The following is a 16,258-nucleotide window of genomic DNA, read 5'->3' on the forward strand; positions in this document are numbered from 1 at the left end:
AAGATAGAAAGATCTTGTATGTATAAACGTATTTTTAAAACCTTGTTTAACCATAAGGATCAATATTTACATTGATATTGTATAGTTAAATTAGCCATTTTTTATTTTGGAGTATAGCTGTTACTATTAAGATACATTCACAATATCTTTTGAATCTGGATTTCTTTTCCTAAAAGTTTTTCTTAAATTTCCTTAAATTGAAAGTCCCATCTCCTCTCCTACTATAAAAGATCAGTTCCAGTAGGACTATTTCAAATATCAATAACAAAATTTGCTGCCTGTGCTAGGTAGCCATAGAGCCATAGTACTTTGGATTATTAGAAATGAAGGTATATTTTGTATTCCAGTGCACATTCTGCAGTATTTGCTTTCTTTTTTTTCTTTTCTTTTTTTTTTTTTTTTAAAACTGCTTTCTTTGTCTTCTACAATAGAAAATACCAGAACTGCAAACAGACCTGAACATTTCAGGATTTTGTGTCATGATGTAATTGTAGAGTTCTCTGTGTGTGTGTGAATTATTCTGCAGAAAAGTGAAACCCATTTGTATGGTTTTCATGGTTATGCAACTTGCTGAACTGATATTTGAAAAATACATTTGACTCATACTGCCTCCTATTTTGGGGAAAACTTCTGGAGCCTCACAGTTCACAAGAGAAGAAACCTATGCAGACCTTTTGAGTTGACTAGGTGGTGTGACCAAGTTCAAACACTTCCCATCTCCAAACAAGACACCAGTTGTCTCTGCTTTTACTGCGCTTACACCAACTGGACACTAAATCTAACAGACAGGGGAAATATTGAGCTTAAATGTTGTTCCAGAGAGAGCAGCAGAGAGGTGGCTCCCTCTTTGCATTAGACAGTTGGGAAGATATTGAATGAAGGCGTGAACCAGAATATAGTCCTAAGGCCAACGTGAGGGTGTAAGGGCAATGTCATGCATAAGGGTGTCAGCTTCCTTCAGGATTAAAGCAGAAAAAGCAAAGGTTTCCACCATGCTGGGGAATTCCCTCTTCTTCAAAGGGAAAATTTTGCCTGCCCCACTTTAGTATCCATCATAATACTTCTGTATTTCATCTAAAGAGACTGTAATGTCAAACAAATGCTGCTAATTGTTGTAAGACTTCCATTCTCTTAACTGCTTTGCTTAGCAAGGGAGAGTGAAAAAAGAAAAAAAAAAGGAGTGTGACTATAAATAGTTATTCCTTCATTCAACTTGATACATTTGCTCATTTTATTATTTTTACCAAAACAAGGGAAACCGAGCAAAGATTAAAAAAAAAAAGAGGAAGAATAGTGAGGTAAAGTGTTTCCCGGACTTTGTCAGACTTCTTTATTCTCAGAATTTCTTTGTCGTTTTTCACACAGAATCCACAGAGAAACACACTGGCAGTGCTGACAAGTCCACTCAGTTCAGGTTTACTTCCCTTTTCCCTTTAACATAATAAAAATGGTAACAACAGTAACAGAGATGTTCCAGTCCACTAGTTTCACAAGAAATTAAACAAATATCTGTGGCTGGTATGTACAAAATAAAAAGTGAGAAATGCACTTTTAAATTATAGTCACAGTCTTTTCCTAACTTTGAAAAGATTTCTGCTATAGTTTAAGTAGTTCAAGAAGGCCCTTTTTTTTGGTGCAGCAATATGAAACAGCTATTTAGAAAGATGGGAAAAGATGGAAGACTGAGATCCAAACCTACTATTCAAACACTCTCAGGATCTGTGCACATTCAAATCCAGATATGAAAATCCCTGTATGTCTACTGACCCTAACCTAAACACTCGCTCCAAAGAAGCTGGTATGCAAAACGAAAACTGATGGCTAAGGCCTATCTGTATTTAATGATCTTTATTATAGTTGTGAGAATCTAAAACGTTAACCTTTTTGCTTTGCAGGAGACCCTTCTAAAACTGTGAATGAGATCAGCTCCTCTGCTCAGGAATACTGATCATATGTGCATTTACCTTTGGGGAAAAATAAAAAAAAAACCACCAACCCCAACACTCACGTTTGGACCTATACTTTCCTAATCAGGGGTGGATTTCAGAAGACTCTCAGGAGTTTCTCCAGCAGATGCGATGTTTCTATTAGCGTGTCATTTAACTTGTCTGTCATGCCAGGGAATGTGTAAACCAGACAACATTATTTCTTTAACCACCACCCAAGAGCATTCTGTCTTTTGGTAAGAAACAATACAAAGAGGAAGCTGAATTCTCTTTCTCCTCATCTGTGTCCAAAACAATTGGATGTAGTTAATCTCGCAGGGCTGGCAGTGAGAAGAGTGGACAGCTGTAACCATCAACCATCCCATTAGCATTTAGGAAGCTAGGCCCTAAAGCAGAACAGCCAGCACATAAACTAAAGGAACTTTATTTGATTGCAGTAGTTAGAAACAGGAAGGGCTGATTATAGATTAGAGAATCCAACCCTATGGTAATGTATGGTATAGTCACCAGACAGAGGTTATAGCAGATAAGAAAATAAGATATCTGAGATATTCTAAAATATATTTAATACAGGAAGAGTATCTCCTGTAAAATGAACTGAAATGCAGAAAGGAAAATGAACAATGGTTGTTTTGACAACCTGCACCTTGATCCTTATTTTAGGGATTATTCAATGATTTACCCAACACAGGTGTGTATGTAAATCACCTATGGGGCTTCTGCGTGTGCTTTTCACTATGTAAATATTGTCAAATACGATATTCTGGCCTTTATTTTGTGCTTCTCTCTTGTTCCTGTGACTGGAACAGCGGGAGGGACAACAGGCTCCCCAGCATCTTGCTGTAAGCATCACTTCTCCAGAGAAAGCAGCTCCCTGCAAATCAGAGGTATCCACTCCACTCAGGTGCTTTCCCACAAAATCCTTCAGATGGGAGGCTTAAAGTAAGCCCTTAAAGGGATCAGATTGTGCTCCTGGGGAGTAGTTGCTTTTGTGTTCTCTTCTTTCTCTGAGAAACAGATGAGCAAAACATCTGCTGTAGGGTATGAGGTAGTTAGAAAAAGAGGCTTTTTATAGGCCTAAAGAAGAATGAGAGAGAAGATGATTCCTAGAAAATGGATAAGCAGTATTAACATGCTGCTTGAATGTAGTTTTGTAAACTACCAAAGATACTTCTGTCATATCTACCATTATTACATACAAAAATAAAATAAAATTTAGCTTACTGTAAAGCAAGAGAGTAAAAATTCTAGGATTTACAGTAGTCTGAGAAACCTTAAATCTTCCTTCTTATGTAATTCTTGAGAGGTTAGAATAAACAGAGGGTGCTATGGAATGAGGTAGCACGTGATCATGTAATTGAAGGCAGTATTGTAACAGGTATATACAAACGCAGCATAACACTACTGGTATCCTTTCCTGCACTATAAAGCTTGTCTTCTAGACTCAATAGTGTGTAGCATTTTACACTAAGCAGTCTTAGCTTCATATATTTCAGTTCTATAACTCATAAAACTTGGGATAGCCCTCAAACTGTCAGCTGTAAGACACCTCAGCTATGGAGCAACTTTGCAACTGTGACGTAGTTTTATGCATGTTTTCATCTTCTGAGAAAAAATGCCAAGAGGCCTAATAGGGTAGGCAAGCAAAATTAATTCCCATGCAATATACCTACATCGTCATATATGTTTAAAGCATGCCTGGAAAAAAATGCTAAAAGAACGTTATTTAGGATGTAAAAGCAGCTGTGGAAATGTAGCTCTCATAGATTATGAAAGTACCACTTCAGCTCTGCAGCAAGTTCTGGGTTCCACAATAACCTACTGCTATTGAGGTTTGGTTGCTCACCCTTAGAAGTCCCAGGAAAAATACATGAGAAAGAGAGTATCTCGAGACTTTTTCATAAGTTTTGTGACAATGTCTGGGACTGTTTCTAGTAAAAACTGTCCTGAGGAAACAGCACAATCAGCAGCTATGAAGTCCAAAAATGAGAAATTAGTTTGGCGTAGAAATCAGTAATTTTGAGGAAAGGAGCCAACTGAAGAGCACTTTATGCATCTGGCATCTGGTGAATAGCTGCTCTGTATGGCACGGAACGATACTGTGGGCAAAGATTTGAAACAAACTGGAAACAAGTGGCTTAAAACCAAGCCTTCTGGGGACTGAGAAAGATTCTGTGTTGATAACAATACAGAAAAGCTAAAATATGAGTCTCCTGGGAAAAGGGGGAACCACAAAAGAGGCATTGCTAGGAGTATGGCTGAACAGAACTAAGTATCATTTTCCAAAGCCTTAGTGTGCAGATAAACTAAAACCACATCTCTCTTAGTAAATACTACAACTGAGATTATTAAGACATTATTAATTACATGACAGTAGAAAAAAAAGTTATTTTTAATTCACTAGAAATATGAATGTTAACCTGTCAGTTCTTAAAATGAGGCATTTTCAGTGCGAGTGAGAAACGTGGAACTGGGATCTACAATATTAAAGGGACTCTGAATAATGATTTAATATAGGGCTTTGTCTAGTGTTAGATGAAAGAAGGCTGCGAATAAACTAATCTTCTTTAAGCCCTAATGGGATTAAGGCAGCAACATGATGCAATTTGATTAATCTTTCCAATAAGAAGTTGAACGCATTTGGTTTTCACTGCCATAAAAGAATCACTCTTTTCTAAGTGTTTTTTATTTTGATGGAGTATCCAATATAACATGATGTGGATCAGCTTAAAGGCAGTTGTGTTTGATTATATTCCTCTCTTTGTTTATTATGTTCCTACTGTTATTTTAAATAAAAGGTTCTCTTCAATGCTGAGGACAACAGATTGAAAAGCTGTAATTAACAAACTCTAGACATGGGCGACTCAAAATGTATACAAATACAAAAGAAGTCTTGAGACAAATCTGAGCATGATGAGTAAATTATTCTAAGAACCATTACTTAAGTATCATCAGCAATGCCAGACTGCAAGGAACAAATTGTAAATTGAAAACATGACCTTATATTTTCCCTAATTGCAGGCACTGAAAATTTACAGAGCCTGCTCCTAAATCTCTGTTAGAGAACCTTTGACCTGGGGCACCAGACTAGGTCCTCGATTCCCTTTTGTAAACCCTGTGGCCACATTGGTTTGGGGTTTCTTCCCCTGCCACACTGTAGGGTGATGCACATGTGACTATGGCCTACCGAATCAGTCTGCAAAGGTCCTTTGGCCTTTAGCAAGAGCAAGTTCTCTACCCTTTTGCCTTCCGGTTCTTTCTTCAGCTTAGCCTCTGATTTTAGCGTTAGCCTTTTAACCAAACGATCACTCATGTTTTCTTTGTCTGGTCAGCTTCTCATGGAAAGGCCTACTACATTCATCAGCAGGCACTGAACATTAGCACATTAACATTCTCCTGCATGTTTGTACTGAATAGGTGTAAATGTTCATCTCAGAAGTCCACCCATCTGACAAACAGAGAAAGTGGTATTTCTATTTTGTCAGACTACAGGTCAGTGGCTTCACATATACAAGAAACATAAAAATCAAAACAAAAGGCAAGTGTGGGAGACAGTTGTCTTCAGCCATTCTCCAAATCCACAGCTTCTGTACAGGTTGAAGGGCCTCCAAGCTACTTTTGAAATGCAAACATTTACTAGTGGCAAGAAATAATGAATTTTGTCTTGGGACATGGCAGTGTAAGAGCCAGGTCAAAGGATTCAGAGAGCAGAGCTTTTTGCTACTTTCAAGTTGTCAGATTTAGCTTGCACCAAAAGCCACTGTGGTCCCCCGTGAAAGTTAAGAGGCTGTTTACATCTCACAGAGAGAACAAACTACCCCCAGCTGATGTTTGTGAGATGTTTCCCGTGGCCAGAATCCTTCGCAGTCCAGAAACCTGGTTTATTTCCCCCCAGCACCCAGGCAAGCTCCCTCTGCTGGGGACTTCATCGGCTTCATCAGGGAGAAGTTCAGACCTTGCTTCGTAAGTCGGAAGCCTACCTCAGTACTGAGGGAATTCTTCCCTCGTTTCTTGACAGAGCCAGGGATCAGGAATGGCTCCCATTACTCCCAGTTTAGCCAGACTTGGCAAGAAAGAGCAGCATTTGTCTCTAAAATTTCCTTCCTTGAAACTATATTTAAAAAAACCTGTGCTGCCAGTGTTCGGGGAGGGGGCAGAGTGGTTATTATTGTTAATTTAAAATTTATACTTGAGTGGATGCATAGTGAGCAGAAAACATGAGTCTTTTAAGGCAGATTTGCATTCAGTGCTGCCATGTTGACACTAAGGTCTGCTATATTGCAGCAAAGCATTTTTGTTGTGGTGTTGGCATTTCAATTTGGCATTCTTGGTAGGCTCTAAGACATCTCTAAAAGGGTGGCTGACACCCCCTCCACACCTTTCCCTTTTATACAATGCAAGTGTGCATTGGCCTGGATATATTTCAGACCAAAGCAGCCTAGTAATGCTTTAAGGCTTACTCTCCTGATCTGTTCATCCATCTAATTTAGACAGGGGTTGTACCCTTACCATTTTTGGCAGAGCTAAATACTCAGGCATATCAGCTCAGAAGTGAAAATTTCTGCCATTTCTTGACATTTATACCACAGAGGTGTTAAACCACTTGATAGACAAGACATTATTATATTTGTTATTCAGATAAAATAACGGAAATCCAACCACAACTGAAAAATCATGATTTTGTTCTAATACCAAGTTCTCGTCTCAGCCAAATAGAGAAATACAGATCTGAAACTACACCCATTGCTTCTGAAGCTGACAAAATCTTCAGTGCAATTTCTCCTCCCACTATATCTTTCTGTACTCCTGTGGCTTTTTAAAGCCATAGGCTCACACACCCACACAGAGCAACTAAATGAATCATTTTCCTCCACGACTTCCCCCACGTCTACCAAAAAAAAAAAAATTTAAAATTGAATAACCAGCCTGTTAGCAGTCATGTGTATAAAAATGAGAGACAATCAAGGAAACATGACTTCTCAAAATGTCACCGATGCCATAAGTTCCATAAAGGTCTTTGAATGAGGTCACAGTTGCATATAGAGACAGCGTATGTTTTGCTGATCACACTGTCAGTTCTCTATCCAAGGGAGGCTCCCCCTTAAGCGCATCTGATCATTTCCAATGCAAGAGCAATCCCATTGAGGTAACAGGCATATAAGATTGTAAAGTTTAGCTCAGCTTATTAAAATGTCAGGGAACAGGGGAACACCCACTTCACTCCATGACTGCTTTCTTCAAGCATCTCAAACCAAAAGCATTCTTTTAGTGCTGGCTAATATCAAGAAAACACATATGATATTCCTACAAACTGTGTGAAAGTGAGCTCCATTTCAAACTGTAAAAAAGAAAGAAACCCCAAATAAAATAGTTAGAGAAAATCATGGCACACCACCGCTGGGGAAAGTTGTAACCAATGATGAAATAATCTTTCTTAGGATCATAGCTGAATACATCAGTCTTCGAATACCGCGCTGCTTATCAAACATAATACATATTTCTGCTTTTCAGTAGTAGGAAGCAGCCAAAGAAAAAAATCAGTCTAGGAGGAGATAAGACTTCTGTTACGTTAACTACTTAGCTGTGGGAATACATTTTTACATGTTCTAAAGAACCAGCCAGGATATATGAGCATATTTTTTATTTCCCGTATTCTCTAAGATCTAGAGTTCTAAATCTAAAATGCAGTTTGCAGTTTAATTTTAATAATTAAGAAATGAAGTTGAGCTTTTCTGTGGACAAGTGAGCATACTATGTGTTACCCCTATGTGTAACATTGATTTTAAAAACTTATTTAAATATGAGTAAAGGGCTATTTTCAGCCACTCTATTTTTGTCTCTTTTCTTGTGAAAGAAGTGTAACTTTTTCCTGTGTTGAAAAACATTAACATGATATTGGGGAAAAATTTCTTTTCAATTGTATTTTATATGGTATATGGAGCAGGGAGAGCATGTGCATCTGAGTTTTCTGGGGGGTGTGTCTGAAGTGAAATTTCTGTTAAATGTGTGAGGCTGAAAAAACAGGAAAAAGAGAAGGCTAAGTATGAAGTTACGTATGTACATTGACTGGATGAGTACTTAGTTATCTAGAGTGAAGTCTGTTGCAAACATTGCGGCATTATCCCTCTGTTCTTGACAATTGCAGTGGAGTTGCTTGGGATACCTAACAAAGCAGATGAAGTGCTAGCCTTAGTGACTGCTGAGGAATACTTATACAGAAGGAAATTTGTAACTGTGCTAGGAGCTAGCACACTATTTGTTTTCTTCTGAGAATTCACTCAGGCTAGATCACGTGAAGAATTTGAAGGGGGCCACTTAAACACAAGGATGGATTTCACAGAGGTCTGCCTTTCTATTGTTTAAACTTAGAAAATGCATAGACACAGCAGAAGGGTTGATTTGTACAGTACTGACTGTTACTGACTGGGACTACCACAACCTCCTGTAAATAGCCCATTTTATTATTGTCTTTGTTCAAGGCTGCAGAGAGGTATTTTACCCTTAGAGATGGTTGGGAAATGGTTAAGCATCTGCCAGCTGCTTTTCTAATGAAGAATTTGTGGAAGGAAAATAATAGTCTTTAAATACAAATTTTCGCTTTTCCCCTGTCTTTCTTTTCACTTTCACTATGTGAGAAGCACATTTCTTCATCGTTATATGCTGTTTGATTAAATAAGTAAACTAAATAGCTACAGCCAATAAAGGTATATAATACCAGAAAACTCTGACAGATTTTTGTAGACTGTAACCACTTCAGAGAAGCAAACCTCTCCCTCCTCTCATTACCAGTTTGCATACCTGGTGCTTTCCCTAATGCAGTTAAACATATCATCAAAACCAAAACACTTAGGCTTCATTGGAACAAATTATAATCTTAAAGCAATTCATTATGCTTTCTACCCTCCCACGTGGTAGACAGGCAATCCATTTATATGTGTGCCATTAAAATAAAGTATCAATAATTTAGAGGAAGCAATGTATGTCCCTAAGGCTGTATGTGTATGTAGAAGAAGAAATCTATTGTTAAGAAGTCTTATAGTCTCACTGGCATTCTGTAATGAGTTTCTAGTTTCCTCTGCCAGAATCACAACCCTCTTCAGCACCACTGCAATCAGGATTTGTAGCAGGACGAGTGCACTGGAGCAGTACCTCTTGACTGTGGTGGAAGCTGGAGGCTCGTCTTTCTCTGTAAAGCAGGTGTTACACAGAAAGCAGCGGTACAAGCTCCTAAATGGTGCTTGCACTTTTTGTGGGTGAACGGATAGCTCATTCTTCCCTGCTGACATGACAGCTAGAAAAAAAAACATTGGAGGGGTAGCTTTATCTGTAGGTCTGTCAGTGGTGTACTGCACTGTTTATGCACTGAAACCAGGAGTGAAATATAACCTGTTTCTTATGTGATAGCAATTGTTAGGCAAAATTTTTCTGGCAACTCAAAATTAGTACTGAAGTAGAGAATAAAAACATTTTGGAGGTATTTCTGATTCATCCAAAAGTCTGGCAAAGCCCTTAACTGAGAAAGTAATAGAAGCTGTTTGAGCAGCTGATGATATCAAATACTGTGACACAAAAATAAAAGCCACAAGTTTTGTCTTTTCAAAATTCTTCCTCACACGACTGCTAAAAAATGTTAGACAACAGTGTATTAATGATTTCATTACCTATGTTTGCACTAAATACAAACATTTTGAAGTTGCTGAAGATATGCAAATATACAGTGATCCAATTAAGGCAGCCTGAATTTCAAAATCCTTACAAGTTGTCTGTTCATCACAAAATGCTAGGTTTTTTTAGCGACATGGTTTAGTGGTGGACTTGGTACTGTTAGGTTTATGGTTGGACTTGATGATCTTAAAGGCCATTTCCAACTTAAATGATTCTAGTATCCTATGAATATTCTCACACCAAAACTTTGTGGAATTCCAGTTCCCTTCCACGTTACAATACACACTGACAGCGTTGTCTCGGCCACAGAGGGATTCCAGGAAGCCCATCTGTATCCACCACTATGTAGTGTGAACAGTAATTCCATGTCTCCAGAAAGGTAGTGTTGAACTGTGGTAGTAATTCTATTGGCTGCAACGGAAACAATTCATTTTTATCTACGTACAGAGCAAGGAAGAGCTGTTTCTGCCTCTCTCCATGTGGCATGGGTGCACTTCTAGGCAATCTGCAAGTGGTGCAGACCTGGGCTGCTTTGAGATTGGAAATATGAGGTGGGGCTCCAATTTGGTGAGAAAGAGGTTGCATTTCTTATCTAAGAGAATTGCCCAAGCCATCAAGTATTGAGGAGCCATCAAGTAAGGTGGTACTTGGTACACATCATGGAGAATGTAACAGAAAGGTTGGGGATCTTCTACTCCTTCTGGGAGTTGTCCTCAGTTGAGAAAGGGGGTAGAGAAGCATAGGGATGCAAAAGCATGGATTTGTGGTCTAGACATATGAACTCTATTTGGAAGCTTGGGAGATGCCACCAGCTATAGGTAGCTCCTGTCAATGAGTATTCATGTCATAGCACGTTAGACAGTTCCCATTACAGCCCAATAAACTGCAACTGAATAAGAAAAACTCTCTGCTCTTAGGACTTAAAGCTGGATTTCCAGTTGAAGAAGCGTTTCTTGGTGTTGTAAGGAGCCTTTGCTTTATGTAATAGAAATTATTATATTTTATGGAATAATAATTTTGATTATATCATTTTAAGTGATAGAAATAGTCTGTCCTGCAACAAGACTAATGTATACATCTACAACCTGGAAATTATGCAAATCACACACATGCAACTATCACATGAAAACTTTCTTTCTAAACGGAAAAAATGTTTGATCATATAACTAGCAGGTGATGTGCCAACTCGACAGCAACTGTGTAAATAGTGTTGTCACATGTCTTGTGATGAATCTATTCTTACTGGAGGAGGTTATAAAGAATACATATTTCATCCACACACCACAAACTATCTACATTTCAGCAGACGTTTTCTCACAGCAGAAATTTTGGAAACAAAAGTCAGTCTTTTTAACCACAAGATATGAATCACAGTGCAGTAGCATGGAAACCAAGGTTTTAATATGATGCACATTCAGAAATAACAAAGAAAGAACAAAGATAGCAGTCTATCATGATAACTATAATTCTTAAGAATTTCTACAGGAAATCTTGTTTGCTCTATGAACAAATTAAACTTTACAGCTTACTTATGAATGAGATTGATTAAATACTTCCGCCTCTGAGTAAAAGGGTTTTGAACCATTAATGATCCTTCTTTGCAGGGTAGTTCTAGTTTATATTTAGTCTCATATTTTAAATTATGTCTCACGGAGTTTTATGGAACTAAGATGCTACTTGCACTTAAATTTTAAAATTCAATACTTTGGAATTTACAAGATTTAAAAATAAAGTTAATTTCCATTTCTTGAATCCTTCCATCACTTTTTGCCATACCATTTTCTAAATTCTTATTCTTTTCTTCTTGTAGCACTACAATTTCATCATTCTAGGACTGAGGAGTCACAACCGGCTTCTATTCTGACCATCTGGTACCTGTGGATTAAAAAATAATAAATAAAAAATCTGAGTTTCTGGGCATCTTTGCTTTTAAATAAGGTTGGTCATATCCAAGCTGCTAATTCTGCAAATGGCTGTAACCTTGCAGGGAGGTCTCTGACCTGGGCCAGCTGTCTCTGCTCTGCAATACAACACAGATAACGAAGGCAGCACCAGCATCAGTGCAGCATGGTGTGCTGGAGAGATGCTGGATCGGCCAGTGCTGTGCTGCGACGTGTTGCTTTCCCAGCGTGCCTAGAGCTGGCTCCAGGACAGTGCTATGCTGGGGGTACTGCACCTCGCTCCAACACTTCTCCCCTTCCTTTGCATCTGCATTGTGTTCAACACTTCCCTTTCTTCCCCTTCACTGATACGCTCATCCTACTGTCCTTCTCCAACACACAGTACTTTTTCTCAATACTAGTAGTAGTTACTCAATATTTTTTATTTCATCATACAGTCTGTTTTGTAACGGTGGCATAGATGGGTGATGAAGGAGAAGAGAGAGATGCAGCACTCAAGAGAGAAGGTGCACACCCGGTAACTACACAACTTCGCTGTGCCTTGTCTTCATGAAGGAGTTGCAGCCCTGACCTACTTGTGGCTTATCATTTTACCCCCCACAGACATCTAAGGTCTAACGCACGTCTGAACATCCTACAGACATTGGTTTAAGGTTAGAAAAGACAGATCAGCATGTTGCAGAAAGTAAATGTATAGAAGTAAAAAAACTCCAATTGTTGACAAATAAACAATTTTGTTATCTATCAGCAGAGATGCATGCAAATAAAGTTCATCTACACTCTCAGAATTATTAGGAAAAGCTCTGTTTTGGGTCTGTAGTTTGGTCTCATCCCAAGTTTTGAGATTTTGGCCTGTGGAATACAGGGTGGTTTGTCAGAACAAAGAATACGTTTACCCTCCTTTCTCCAGCTCTTGTTAAGCAAATCTGAATTATCCTGCATTTAGCAATTAGGAGTGACATAATAACCATGCATGTATTTAACAAAATCCTAATTAAAATTCAAAACATGAAGTTAATAATTATATCCTTTATTGTTCTTACATACTGCAGGGCAGAAACTAAGCAAATAAATAAAACTGAATGCAACAGACCTCTGCCTTTAGCTAAAGTTGGGATTATTAATGCATGCAGACAGGTCAAACACTGTTGTGGTTTCACATCAGTTTCTTCTGTTTTACTTCCATATTTTTGAGAGCTTCCCTTAGGTAAGGAACACATCTGTTTATGTCTGAAAACAATAGATATGCTCAAGCTGGAATGTGGAGGAGGTTTCTCTTCACAAAACAAGCACAGCACTCTCCTGGCAGGCTTGCCAGAGGGCACAACATAACTAAGAATATGAACTGCTCCACTTGCCATCTCTATACAAACACAAGATTTTACTCCAGACATGCCCTTGATGATACCAGGAGAATGTATCTTAAGCTGACACTGGAATATTCCCATTTACTTCCTGATACTGGGATAACCTATCCATCAAACTCACAAAAGCAGGTTACTTCGAGTGTAGTATTATTCAGATTATTACAGTGCAAAAAAGAATAATAATGAAAAGCCCAATGTGCCATATCAGCAATAAACTTGTGCATGAACAGAGCAAAATGCTGGCCACCCTACAGTCAGAGAGTTTTTGTCCTCATTTTTAAGGAAATTAATATTTAACCCTAAATGTCTACAATTATTCATGCAATTAAAGATGTAGTCTGTTGAAAATGAAATCAGGTCTGCATTAACATGTTAAAAAAAAACCATTTGGCCAGGCTTTAAAGAATCAATCATGAAAAGGTTACATGTACACTACTAGTACGAGATCAGTGTTAGAGATAGTGCCTTGGCAATGATATTTCCTTCAAGCTATGGTGAGAAGAGAAAAACACATTTTTAGTGCAGTCATTAAGTTAACATCTTTCATAATTAATAAAGAATCATGAGTCACTTTCTGGGAACAGCATTAAAGGAACTTCAGGACATAGTATTTGAAGAAAGAGAATTTGGGAAGTCGTGTGATATTGTGAAACTGCATTTCTTAATAATTCAGGCAAGTGATTTTAAGCAACTTTGGAGGGGGGGCGATGATTTCCTTTAGTAAAAATGAATCACAGAAGTAAAGGATGCTGGAATCTGAGAGTCAAAATGAAACATCACCAAATAATACAAGTAACTAGCAATACAGTTCTGAGATATAAGCAAACCACAGGTTTCTGGCAAGTGTTTTATCAAGAAAACTTGGAGTAGTCACAGCAATATAAAGCACAGAGTGATTAGATTGTCTCCTGTTTTATTCAATGAAGACTTAATGGTTTAGCAGGTGATACTGGTTAGAAAATAACTTCTTTTATATACAGGCATGTTTATATGTATATTTGCATATGTTTATAGCATTTGTTTGAGATTTCAAATAACACAGTTGTTAAGAAACCAACAGTGATAGAAATCATTCTGTCTAATTCATATGCTTATTTCAGATGTAGCTTCAGCAAAAGGTTGGAGTTGTAGCCCCTACTTCCAGGACTGGTTTTGAATTTATTCAGTGGTGATCTAATATAAATGCATACATAATCCTAGCCATGTCATTTTAGTTGTGTCCCTTAGCAGGATGCTCCAAAAGCTAGACTAGGCTCTCTTTCACCTTCTTTCCTTTTCACCCCATGACACCTCCGTTCTCGGCCGCACAGATGAATCAGCTTCAACCGCCAGATCGGCACCTCTCAGGCTACTGCTCAGTCTTGTGGTTAGGACACAGATACTGGACCTCAGGTTCAGTTCTCTGCAGTTTGACGGGTCCAGTACTACCCACTTCCTACGGCAGTGTCAACCTCTGTCAGCCTTAACTGTGAACTTGAGCGTATCAAACTTCTCAGATTTTCCTGCAAGACTTTGATGAAGGAGCTTTCCACCCACGGGAACGCCGAAGAGGAGATCAGTCTCTCTCTCCAGGACAGCCACTGTGAGCAAACGTTCTGAAATGCTGAAAATTTTGGGGGGGGACACAGATCTGAAAATTCTGAAACGTTCTGAAACTTTTAGTGCAGGAATGTCATATTCAAGGTCTGGCAGTCCCTGAAATGGACGAAGTAAAATTAAAGTTCCCAGCTCTTCTTTTGGGCACCGTTCAGGCAGATTCTGCTCTACTTTATTATGAAATTCCTTATATAATCACGTCTGATAAGAAGGCTAGTCCTGTCTGTATCAAGGAAGAGGAACTAGATCCTATGCCATATTTTCACGCTTCTCTAATTTACTTGAGCATTACTTCCTAACATTGCTTCAAAAGAAAGGAAAAACAGATCAGTATGTTTCCTTCCTTCTTCTCCAGCCAAATTAAAATTCTTCCCTAAGACTTGCTCATCTGTCAGAAGGTTACTAGTAACAATAGTACATTTACTAAATGCACATTTAATAAATGGTACATTTTATTAAATAAAAACTAAATAATTTTATAAAGTAGTGGAGAAAGTTTAAAGGTAAATGTAAAAGAAGGAATAACTTATCTTATTATCTTCCTTTTCCATCCTGCTCTTTTAAAAGTCTTTCTTCCTGAAATTGTTATCTTTGTCTCACATTCCAACTCTATTACACAAACACTCTTACTAAGCCTTTTTTTTCCTCTAGTAATCTTTTTTCCCCCCTCTAGCAGAAAGATGAAAGGCAGGTAATTTGTCTGCAGAGTCTCCAGAATGATGAGAAGCAGGAGATTCTGTGCACAGAGGAAGTTCTGTGTTTCTCAGTGACACAAATACTATTTGGAACAGAAATGTGTTTCTCAGTGACACAAATACTATTTGGAACAAGTCGTTGATCAGGTCATATATTTAAGGTATTGCGATGAGAAAGTAACAGTCTGTATTTTACATTAAATGTTTCCACTGAAGGTAAAAAAATAGCAAAATATTTTGCTTGGGAATAAAACCCCAAAATAACAATCATGTCTTTACAGTCTTCCAGAATAGAAGTAATCAATCCTCATCCTTAAAAGGAAGCTTTGTGAGTGTATTTTGTTTTAATTAGCTATTTTGTAAACATATTCTTCCTAATTTAGGAAGCAAATTTGAAACATTTGTCCTCAAAGAGATAAACATTTACTTTCTGAAAGCTGAACACATCACACACTGCTTTATTGAGCCTATTACAAAGTTTGAGGTACAAGTTGTAGTAGACCCATCTGTGCTTTTGTCTTTTGATAGAATTTCAGCCCAAAGTGTGGAAATAACTGAAGTCAGATTACTCCTGCAGGTGAAGTAAATAGGTCCTGACATGAGCAACAGAAACAGACAAACCAAGTTACTTTCAAGAATATATCCTTTCATCTAAAATAAGTAGTCCACCTGCTTTTTGTTTCTGTTGTTTTAAGACTGACTCTTCACTTGAAGAGAAGTTTTCTTCCCTGAAGGGGAAACATAAAGAATGGGAACTGATAACAAAAGACAACAAGCTTTACAAATGTATCCAAGGGACAGAAGTGCACAGTGCCTCGGGGGGGAAAGAAAAAAAGAATAAATTATTTCCAGATATTTCTAAATTGTCGTCAATGACAGTCTCTCAGTAAGAGGTAACATTTTTTTAACTTAATCTCCCCCCCAACAAACCCCCAAACCCCTTTGACTTATGAAAAATCTTTCCAGTTCCTCTGTTTTCTTTCGCATTTCAGAAGGGAACCTGAGGTATAACTCAACAGGTAGGTAAAGAGAAAACTAGCAGAAACTAAAATTTACCATTTCACTATGCAAACCAGTCTGAGATTTGC

The sequence above is a fragment of the Calonectris borealis genome, chromosome 2, assembly GCF_964195595.1.
Source record: "Calonectris borealis chromosome 2, bCalBor7.hap1.2, whole genome shotgun sequence".
NCBI lineage: Eukaryota > Metazoa > Chordata > Aves > Procellariiformes > Procellariidae > Calonectris > Calonectris borealis.